Source organism: Oncorhynchus tshawytscha, linkage group LG10 (assembly GCF_018296145.1).
Source record: "Oncorhynchus tshawytscha isolate Ot180627B linkage group LG10, Otsh_v2.0, whole genome shotgun sequence".
In the NCBI taxonomy this organism is placed as follows: domain Eukaryota; kingdom Metazoa; phylum Chordata; class Actinopteri; order Salmoniformes; family Salmonidae; genus Oncorhynchus; species Oncorhynchus tshawytscha.
The window spans coordinates 565,889-577,500 of record NC_056438.1 but is presented as its reverse complement, the minus strand read 5'-3'; the positions used below and the strand labels follow the sequence as shown (position 1 = coordinate 577,500).

The 11,612-nt window shown below is 48.1% G+C and overlaps 1 pseudogene; it reads right to left on the bottom strand.

Moving 5' to 3' along the window:
* LOC112241859 overlaps window positions 1-11,612 on the bottom strand; it is a 76,288-nt pseudogene that overhangs the window by 40,661 nt on the left and 24,015 nt on the right.

The following is an 11,612-nucleotide window of genomic DNA, read 5'->3' as shown; positions in this document are numbered from 1 at the left end:
TGTGTGTGTGCATGTGTGTGTGTGTGTGTGCGTGTGTGTGTGCGTGTGTAGTGTGTGTAGTGTCTTCATACCGTCTCGGCTGGTTGTGATATTAACCCTTTCCACGGAGGGTTCCGATAGGCTGAGCTGTGAGACGCCGTTCTCTGACTGAACCGTGAAGGTGTAGGTGGTGTGTGGGAGGAGCCCGCGGATGACCACCCTGCGCTGTGATAGGCCGTGCTGGCTGGGGCGATAGGACACGCCCTCTTCACAGGGAAGACATGCCCTCTGAGGGGAGCGCCACAGCGGACACACCCCACGCTGTAGGTCAGGTCTCCACGGCCACCGCGTTCCAAAGGTTCCGACCACTCTAACGTCACCATGGTGTCGTTGATCTGGGTTACAATGGAGCGGGGCGCTGAGGGGGCCTGGGGGAGAGACAGGATGGGTGGGGGGACAGTCAAGTCATGTTTATAGATTTCCCAGGTGGCTTTAAGCTCCATTGAGTGGGACAACAACAATGGGTTCCAGTCAGAGAGCAGGAACAGGAACAGAGGAAAGGCCGTGGCTATGGATACTGAGGGTTCACCAACGCCCCGCCCGTCACAACGGAAACCTCTTTTTCAATGCTTAGGATCACCTTCTGCCCGTGTGCTATTTTACACAGTCGTTTATCTAAAACGGAGCTGCTGCTCACACTCCCCCTCCCTTCACCTTTATCTAAAACGGAGCTGCTGCTCAAACTCCCCTCCATTCACCTTTATCTAAAACGGAGCTGCTGCTCAAACTCCCCTCCATTCACCTTTATCTAAAACGGAGCTGCTGCTCAAACTCCCCTCCATTCACCTTTATCTAAAACGGAGCTGCTGCTCAAACTCCCCTCCATTCACCTTTATCTAAAACGGAGCTGCTGCTCACACTCCCCTCCCTTCACGTTTAAATCTCTAGTCGCCCGCTGCTTAACCATGGTGATGTAGCCTGTGGCCGCGTTCCAGTGCATCACAACGACTGTATTCTACGGCCGCGTTCCAGAGCATCACAACGACTGTATTCTACGGCCGCGTTCCAGTGCATCACAACGACTGTATTCTACGGCGCGTTCCTTCCAGAGCATCACAACGACTGTATTCTACGGCGCGTTCCTTCCAGAGCATCACAACGACTGTATTCTACGGCCGCGTTCCTTCCAGAGCATCACAACGACTGTATTCTACGGCCGTTCCTTCCAGAGCATCACAACGACTGTATTCTACGGCCTCGTTCAAGAGCATCACAACGACTGTATTCTACGGCCACGTTTCAGAGCATCACAACGACTGTATTCTACGGCTGCGTTCCAGAGCACCACAACGACTGTATTCTACGGCTGCGTTCCAGAGCATCACAACGACTGTATTCTACGGCCGCGTTTCAGAGCATCACAACGACTGTATTCTACGGCTGCGTTCCAGAGCATCACAACGACTGTACTCTACGGCTGCGTTCCAGAGCATCACAACGACTGTATTCTACGGCTGCGTTCCAGAGCATCACAACGACTGTATTCTACGGCCGCGTTCCAGTGCATCACAACGACTGTATTCTACGGCCGCGTTCCAGTGCATCACAACGACTGTATTCTACGGCCGCGTTCCTTCCAGAGCATCACAACGACTGTATTCTACGGCCTCGTTCAAGAGCATCACAACGACTGTATTCTACGGCCACGTTCCTTCCAGAGCATCACAACGACTGTACTCTACGGCTGCGTTCGAGAGCATCACAACGACTGTATTCTACGGCTGCGTTCCAGAGCATCACAACGACTGTATTCTACGGCCGCGTTTCAGAGCATCACAACGACTGTATTCTACGGCTGCGTTCCAGAGCATCACAACGACTGTATTCTACGGCTGCGTTCCAGAGCATCACAACGACTGTATTCTACAGCTGCGTTCCAGAGCATCACAACGACTGTATTCTACGGCCATGTTCCTTCCAGAGCATCACAACGACTGTATTCTACAGCCGCGTTCCAGAGCATCACAACGACTGTATTCTACGGCCGTGTTCCTTTCAGAGCATCACAACGGCTGTATTCTACGGCCGTGATCCAGAGCATCACAACGACTGTATTCTACGGCCGCGTTTCAGAGCATCACAACGACTGTATTCTACGGCCGCGTTCCAGAGCATCACAACGACTGTATTCTACGGCCGCGTTCCTTCCAGAGCATCACAACGACTGTATTCTACGGCCGCGTTCCAGAGCATCACAATGACTGTATTCTACGGCCGCGTTCCTTCCAGAGCATCACAACGACTGTATTCTACGGCCGTGTTCCTTCCAGAGCATCACAACGACTGTATTCTACGGCCGCGTTCCAGTGCATCACAACGACTGTACTCTACGGCCACGTTCCAGAGCATCACAACGACTGTATTCTACGGCGCGTTCCTTCCAGAGCATCACAACGACTGTATTCTACGGCCGCGTTCCAGTGTCATAGCTCTACCACACAGTACATTCAGACCAGTGTCATAGCTCTACCACACAGTACATTCAGACCAGTGCCATAGCAAAGGAGGAGGAAGAGACAGAGCAGGAGGAGGAGACAGAAGAGGAAGAGGAGAAAGAGGAGGAGGAGACAGAAGAGGAAGAGGAGAAAGAGGAGGAGGAGACAGAAGAGGAAGAGGAGTAAGAGGAGGAGACAGAAGAGGAAGAGGAGACAGAGGAGTAGGAGGAGACAGAAGAGGAAGAGGAGACACAGGACAAGGAGGAGGAGACAGAAGAGGAAGAGGAGACAGAGGAGGAGGAGGAGACAGGAGAGGAAGAGGAGACAGAGGAGGAGGAGGAGACAGAAGAGGAAGAGGAGATACAGGACAAGGAGGAGGAGAAAGAGAAGGCAGAAGAGACAGAGGACAAGGAGGAGCAGACAGATGAGGAGCAGACAGAGGAGGAGACAGAAGGTAGAGACTTACGTGTGCAGGGTGTGTGTGTGGGGGGTCGGAATCTGCTCTGTGGTAACCAGGACGACAGAGGCAGTAGGCGGAGCCTGTTACCAAAGTGTTGCTATTGGTCGGACACAGGACACACCCACCGACTCCTGGCCCTGCTTTATACTGACCACCTGGACAAGCTGGAGAAAGAGAGAGAGAGAGAGAGAGAGAGAGAGAGAGAGAGAGAGAGAGAGAGAGAGAGAGAGAGAGAGACAGAGAGAGAGAGAGAGAGAGAGAGTCACCACTTACCCCAGACAGTCATAATAACACCACTCACCCCAGACACTCATAACACCACTCACCCCGGACAGTCATAACACCACTCACCCCAGACAGTCATAACACCACTCACCCCAGACACTCATAACACCACTCACCCCAGACAGTCATAATAACACCACTCACCCCGGACAGTCATAATAACACCACTCCCCCAGACACTCATAACACCACTCACCCCAGACACTCATAACACCACTCACCCCGGACAGTCATAATAACACCACTCACCCCAGACACTCATAACACCACTCACCCCGGACAGTCATAACACCACTCACCCCAGACACTCATAACACCACTCCCCCAGACACTCATAACACCACTCACCCCGGACAGTCATAACACCACTCCCCCAGACAGTCATAATAACACCACTCCCCCAGACAGTCATAACACCACTCACCCCAGACAGTCATAATAACACCACTCACCCCGGACAGTCATAACACCACTCCCCCAGACAGTCATAATAACACCACTCCCCCAGACAGTCATAACACCACTCACCCCAGACACTCATAACACCACTCCCCCAGACACTCATAACACCACTCACCCCGGACAGTCATAATAACACCACTCCCCCAGACAGTCATAACACCACTCACCCCAGACAGTCATAATAACACCACTCCCCCAGACAGTCATAACACCACTCCCCCAGACAGTCATAACACCACTCACCCCAGACAGTCATAATAACACCACTCCCCCCAGACAGTCATAACACCACTCCCCCCAGACAGTCATAATAACACCACACCACTCATTCTGACATTTTATCAACATTCTCTCTCTCATCTCTCCAGTGCTGTTAGCCATAACACTACAGAGAGAAGAGCTTAAAACCTGGGTTAGGGTTAAGGGGTGTGTCCTGGGTTAGGGGGTGTGTCCTGGGTTAGGGGGTGTGTCCTGGGTTAAGGGGTGTGTCCTGGGTTAGGGTTAAGGGGTGTGTCCTGGGTTAGGGTTAAGGGGTGTGTCCTGGGTTAAGGGGTGTGTCCTGGGTTAGGGGGTGTGTCCTGGGTTAGGGGTGTGTCCTGGGTTAAGGGGTGTGTCCTGGGTTAGGTTAAGGGGTGTGTCCTGGGTTAGGGTTAAGGGGTGTGTCCTGGGTTAGGGGTGTGTCCTGGGTTAGGGGTGTGTCCTGGGTTAGGGTTAAGGGGTGTGTCCTGGGTTAGGGGGTGTGTCCTGGGTTAGGGTTAAGGGGCGTGTCCTGGGTTAGGGGTGTGTCCTGGGTTAGGGGTGTGTCCTGGGTTAGGGTTAAGGGGTGTGTCCTGGGTTAGGGTTAAGGGGTGTGTCCTGGGTTAGGGGTGTGTCCTGGGTTAGGGGTGTGTCCTGGGTTAGGGTTAAGGGGTGTGTCCTGGGTTAGGGCGTGTGTCCTGGGTTAGGGTTAAGGGGTGTGTCCTGGGTTAGGGGTGTGTCCTGGGTTAGGGGTGTGTCCTGGGTTAGGGGGTGTGTCCTGGGTTAGGGTTAAGGGGTGTGTCCTGGGTTAGGGGGTGTGTCCTGGGTTAGGGGGTGTCCTGGGTTAGGGGTGTGTCCTGGGTTAGGGTTAAGGGGTGTGTCCTGGGTTAGGGGTGTGTCCTGGGTTAGGCTGTGTGTCCTGGGTTAGGGGGTGTGTCCTGGGTTAGGGGGTGTGTCCTGGGTTAGGGGTGTGTCCTGGGTTAGGCTGTGTGTCATGGGTTAGGGTTAAGGGGTGTGTCCTGGGTTAGGGGGTGTGTCCTGGGTTAGGCTGTGTGTCCTGGGTTAGGGGGTGTGTCCTGGGTTAGGGGTGTGTCCTGGGTTAGAGTTAATAAGGTCAGAGTTAGTTAGGTCAGAGTTAGTTAGGTCAGAGTTAGTCAGGTCAGAGTTAGTCAGGTCAGAGTTAGTTAGGTCAGAGTTAATAAGGTCAGAGTTAGTCAGGTCAGAGTTAGTTAGGTCAGAGTTAGTCAGGTCAGAGTTAGTCAGGTCAGAGTTAGTCAGGTCAGAGTTAGTTAGGTCAGAGTTAGTCAGGTCAGAGTTAGTTAGGTCAGAGTTAGTTAGGTCAGAGTTAGTCAGGTCAGAGTTAGTCAGGTCAGAGTTAGTTAGGTCAGAGTTAATAAGGTCAGAGTTAGTTAAGTCAGAGTTAGTTAGGTTATAATTAGCCTCTCCTTCTCCGTCTCCTATTCCTCCTCTCTCTCTATTTTTCTGTTCCAGCTCTGAACTTAATGTAAACCAGCTGTGTGTGTGTGTGTGTGTGTGTGTGTGTGTCTCCGCTGTGTGTGTGTGTACGTCTCCGCTGTGTGTGTGTGTGTGTGTGTGTGTGTGTGTGTGTGTGTGTGTGTGTGTGTGTGTGTGTGTGTGTGTGTGTGTGTGTGTGTGTGTGTGCGCGTGTGTCTCCGCTGTGTGTGTGTGTGTGTAATACAGTAGCGTATCCTATCACTCCCAGCTATAGAATACAGATGAGCCTCAGCTTTGCAGGTGGAGCAGGGTGTGGTGAGGTGCAGCGTGGGTAATTTGACCCGGGAGAGAGACGACACCCTGGCTCATCTCTCCATCATTTCTCTTTCATTCTCTTGTTCTCTCTATCCCTCTGTTCCTTTGATGTGGCTTTATTCCCAGACTGACACACCTCTCCTTTTCCATACACTGAACTGGCTAACACACAGACACAATGCCTCTCACACACACACACACACACACACACACACACACACACCCACACACCCACACACCCACACACCCACCCACCCCCACACACAGTGCCTCTCTCTCACACACACAAGGCTTTAGAGCAGCAGGTTGACCTCTAACCTCTATCACTCACCAAGACTTTTCTCTCCTTCCTTCTTCCCACAACTCTCCATCCATCCCACAACTTTCCATCTTGTTACCATCTCTCTCTAGTCTGTTACCATCTCTCTTCTGTTTCTCCCTCTAGTCTGTTACCATCTCTCTCTAGTCTGTTACCATCTCTCTTCTGTTTCTCCCTCTAGTCTGTTACCATCTCCCTCTAGTCTGTTACCATCTCTCTTCTGTTTCTCCCTCTAGTCTGTTACCATCTCTCTTCTGTTTATCTCTGTTACTCTCTCTGACATATTATCTCTGTTACTCTCTCTGACATATTATCTCTGTTACTCTCTCTGGCATATTATCTCTGTTACTCTCTCTGACATATTATCTCTGTTACTCTCTCTGGCATATTATCTCTGTTACTCTCTCTGACATATTATCTCTGTTACTCTCTCTGACATATTATCTCTGTTACTCTCTCTGACATATTATCTCTGTTACTCTCTCTGACATATTATCTCTGTTACTCTCTCTGACATATTATCTCTGTTACTCTCTAACATATTATCTCTGTTACTCTCTCTGACCTATTATATTATCTCTGTTACTCTCTCTGACATATTATCTCTGTTACTCTCTCTGACATATTATCTCTGTTACTCTCTCTGACATATTATCTCTGTTACTCTCTCTGGCATATTATCTATGTTACTCTCTCTGGCATATTATCTCTGTTACTCTCTCTGACATATTATCTCTGTTACTCTCTCTGACATATTATCTCTGTTACTCTCTCTGACATATTATCTCTGTTACTCTCTCTGACATATTATCTCTGTTACTCTCTGACATATTATCTCTGTTACTCTCTTTACATATTATCTCTGTTACTCTCTCTGACCTATTATATTATCTCTGTTACTCTCTCTGACATATTATCTCTGTTACTCTCTCTGACATATTATCTCTGTTACTATCTCTGACATATTATCTCTGTTACTCTCTCTGACATATTATATTATCTCTGTTACTCTCTCTGACATATTATCTCTGTTACTCTCTCTAACATATTATCTCTGTTACTCTCTCTGACATATTATCTCTGTTACTCTCTGTTACGTTCCCCAGATTATGTGTTGTAGATTGTGTATTTTGCATGTGTTTATTTCAGGAAATGGCTTCCTGAAATCCCTCAAGCAGCTGATTGGTCGACTCCAGGGCTAATTGGAGAGCTGACCCCACCCCCTCGTCAAGACACAGCTGTCTCCAATTACCCATTCCTTCAGAAGCTATATAAAAGCCAGTGTTCTGTTCAGGAGATCTTCTTTTTGGAGGTAGAGATTTTGCTGGAGGTAGGGATTGCTGAGATTGATTGTGATAGAGGTTGATTTTGCTGGAAAGTGGTATGTTCTGTGAGTTTGTTGCTCAGAAAGAGCTTATTTGATGTCCTTTTGTTTCTTAGTTTGTTTGAAATTGTTTAATATTCTGTTTCATTTGTTCCCAGGGGGAAGGGGAAGGCACCTAGGGAGTGCTTAGGCAAGAGGCCCGCGGGCATACATATACCCGTAGCATATTCGCTGTCTAGACACACTAGGTAAGACCTGGGCGGACCACCCCTTGTATTTTGGTTAGGGCACCAGGTGGTGCTAAATTAGGTAAGTAGTGGGTAGGCAGGTAAGATAGGAGAGGGGGGCTTTGAGATTTACTTTCCTTGCTTTGGTTCCGTCCAGCCCCTTTTCCCCATATTACCGTGTAAAGGAATAAAGTCCTTGTAAACGGTACCACATTCTGCCTGTTGTCATTCTTACTTGCACCTACAGTCCATACCTTTTCGCTTCACGGAGAGTTTAGTTGTAGCAGGGTGTTGCGTTCCCTCTTCATAGAGGCGTGCGTAACACTCTCTGACATATTATCTCTTTTACACTCTCTGACATATTATCTCTTTTACTCTCTCTGACATATTATCTATGTTACTCTCTCTGACATATTATCTCTGTTACTCTCTCTGACATATTATCTCTGTTACTCTCTCTGACATATTATCTCTGTTACTCTCTCTGACATATCTCTGTTACTCTCTCTGACATATTATCTCTGTTACTCTCTCTGACATATTATCTCTGTTACTCTCTCTGACATATTATCTCTGTTACTCTCTCTGACATATCTCTGTTACTCTCTCTGACATATCTCTGTTACTCTCTCTGACATATTATCTCTGTTACTCTCTCTGACATATTATCTCTGTTACTCTCTCTGACATATTATCTCTGTTACTCTCTCTGACATATTATCTCTGTTAATCTCTCTGACATATCTCTGTTACTCTCTCTGACATATCTCTGTTACTCTCTCTGACATATTATCTCTGTTACTCTCTCTGACATATTATCTCTGTTACTCTCTCTGACATATTATCTCTGTTACTCTCTCTGACATATTATCTCTGTTACGCTCTCTGACATATTATCTCTGTTACTCTCTCTGACATATTATCTCTGTTACTCTCTCTGACATATCTCTGTTACTCTCTCTGACATATTATCTCTGTTACTCTCTCTGACATATTATCTCTGTTACTCTGACATATTATCTCTGTTACTCTCTCTGACATATTATCTCTGTTACTCTCTGACATATTATCTCTGTTACTCTCTCTGACCTATTATATTATCTCTGTTACTCTCTCTGACCTATTATATTATCTCTGTTACTCTCTCTGACATATTATCTCTGTTACTCTCTCTGACATATTATCTCTGTTACTCTCTCTGACATTATCTCTGTTACTCTCTCTGACATACTATCTCTGTTACTCTCTCTGACATATTATCTCTGTTACTCTCTCTGGCATATTATCTCTGTTACTCTCTCTGACATATTATCTCTGTTACGCTCTCTGACATATTATCTCTGTTACTCTCTCTGACATATTATCTCTGTTACTCTCTCTGACATATTATCTCTGTTACGCTCTCTGACATATTATCTCTGTTACTCTCTCTGACATATTATCTCTGTTACTCTCTCTGACATATTATCTCTGTTACTCTCTCTGACATATTATCTCTGTTACTCTCTCTGGCATATTATCTCTGTTACTCTCTCTGACATATTATCTCTGTTACTCTCTGACATATTATCTCTGTTACTCTCTCTGACATATTATCTCTGTTACTCTCTCTGACATATTATCTCTGTTACTCTCTCTGACATATTATCTCTGTTACTCTCTCTGACATATTATCTCTGTTACTCTCTCTGACATATTATCTCTGTTACTCTCTCTGACATATTATCTCTGTTACTCTCTCTGACATATTATCTCTGTTACTCTCTCTGACATATTATCTCTGTTACTCTCTCTGACATATTATCTCTGTTACTCTCTCTGACATATTATCTCTGTTACTCTGACATATTATCTCTGTTACTCTCTCTGACATATTATCTCTGTTACTCTCTCACCTCTGCATCGGAGGTCTGTGTCTGTAGCTTCATACCCTGGCCGACAGGCGCAGGCAGTGGCCGGCTGACCGACCCACTGTCCGTCCTCACCGCACAGCATGCTGGGAGGGCGTGCCAGCTCGCCCGGGGGGGTCACGGCGTTGTCTACACACTCTCCCTGAGCCCCCTCCACCAAGGTATGTGGAACAGTCTCAGGGAATCGGGAGAAGGAACGCGTCAGGGTGGGGCACTTCTTAAAATACACCTTGGGGACAAAATACAGGTTAGAAAGAAACTAGAAAGTGAAGAAATGTATCGATTGATTGACCTCAGAATACGCACATTTGCCTAAAGACACTAGTTTGAGGTAAAGGTAAGGAACTTGTTAAAGATCTCGTACCCTGACAGCCAATAAGGCCATGCAGACTCCCTGTGCCTGGAAGGCTAGGTACACGCCCCTTTAGTCAACCGGCTAATCCTGAGAGTCTTCACGTTGGACTTCCTCTCTCCGCCCCTACGAAGCAGGAAGTCAGCTGCTACTGTGTCCACCTGGGAATCAGAGGGTTAGACAGGATGGTAAACCAAGGTCATCTGGAGGGGTCAGAGGGTTAGACAGGATGGTAAACCAATAAGGTCATCTGGAGGGGTCAGAGGGTTAGACAGGATGGTAAACCAAGGTCATCTGGAGGGGTCAGAGGGTTAGACAGGATGGTAAACCAAGAAGGTCATCTGGAGGGGTCAGAGGGTTAGACAGGATGGTAAACCAAGGTCATCTGGAGGGGTCAGAGGGTTAGACAGGATGGTAAAACCAAGAAGGTCATCTGGAGGGGTCAGAGGGTTAGACAGGATGGTAAACCAAGGTCATCTGGAGGGTCCGAGGGTTAGACAGGATGGTAAACCAAGGTCATCTGGAGGGGTCAGAGGGTTAGACAGGATGGTAAACCAATAAGGTCATCTGGAGGGGTCAGAGGGTTAGACAGGATGGTAAACCAAGGTCATCTGGAGGGGTCAGAGGGTTAGACAGGATGGTAAACCAAGAAGGTCATCTGGAGGGGTCAGAGGGTTAGACAGGATGGTAAACCAAGGTCATCTGGAGGGGTCAGAGGGTTAGACAGGATGGTAAAACCAAGAAGGTCATCTGGAGGGGTCAGAGGGTTAGACAGGATGGTAAACCAAGGTCATCTGGAGGGTCCGAGGGTTAGACAGGATGGTAAACCAAGGTCATCTGGAGGGGTCAGAGGGTTAGACAGGATGGTAAACCAAGGTCATCTGGAGGGGTCAGAGGGTTAGACAGGATGGTAAACCAAGGTCATCTGGAGGGGTCAGAGGGTTAGACAGGATGGTAAACCAATAAGGTCATCTGGAGGGGTCAGAGGGTTAGACAGGATGGTAAACCAAGAAGGTCATCTGGAGGGGTCAGAGGGTTAGACAGGATGGTAAACCAAGAAGGTCATCTGAAGGGGTCAGAGGGGTAGACAGGATGGTAAACCAATAAGGTCATCTGGAGGGGTCAGAGGGTTAGACAGGATGGTAAACCAAGGTCATCTGGAGGGGTCAGAGGGTTAGACAGGATGGTAAACCAAGGTCATCTGGAGGGGTCAGAGGGTTAGACAGGATGGTAAACCAATAAGGTCATCTGGAGGGGTCAGAGGGTTAGACAGGATGGTAAACCAAGGTCATCTGGAGGGGTCAGAGGGTTAGACAGGATGGTAAACCAAGGTCATCTGGAGGGGTCAGAGGGTTAGACAGGATGGTAAACCAAGGTCATCTGGAGGGGTCAGAGGGTTAGACAGGATGGTAAACCAAGAAGGTCATCTGAAGGGGTCAGAGGGGTAGACAGGATGGTAAACCAATAAGGTCATCTGGAGGGGTCAGAGGGTTAGACAGGATGGTAAACCAAGAAGGTCATCTGGAGGGGTCAGAGGGTTAGACAGGATGGTAAACCAAGAAGGTCATCTGAAGGGGTCAGAGGGGTAGACAGGATGGTAAACCAATAAGGTCATCTGGAGGGGTCAGAGGGTTAGACAGGATGGTAAACCAAGGTCATCTGGAGGGGTCAGAGGGTTAGACAGGATGGTAAACCAAGGTCATCTGGAGGGGTCAGAGGGTTAGACAGGATGGTAAACCAATAAGGTCATCTGGAGGGGTCAGAGGGTTAGACAGGATGGTAAACCAAGGTC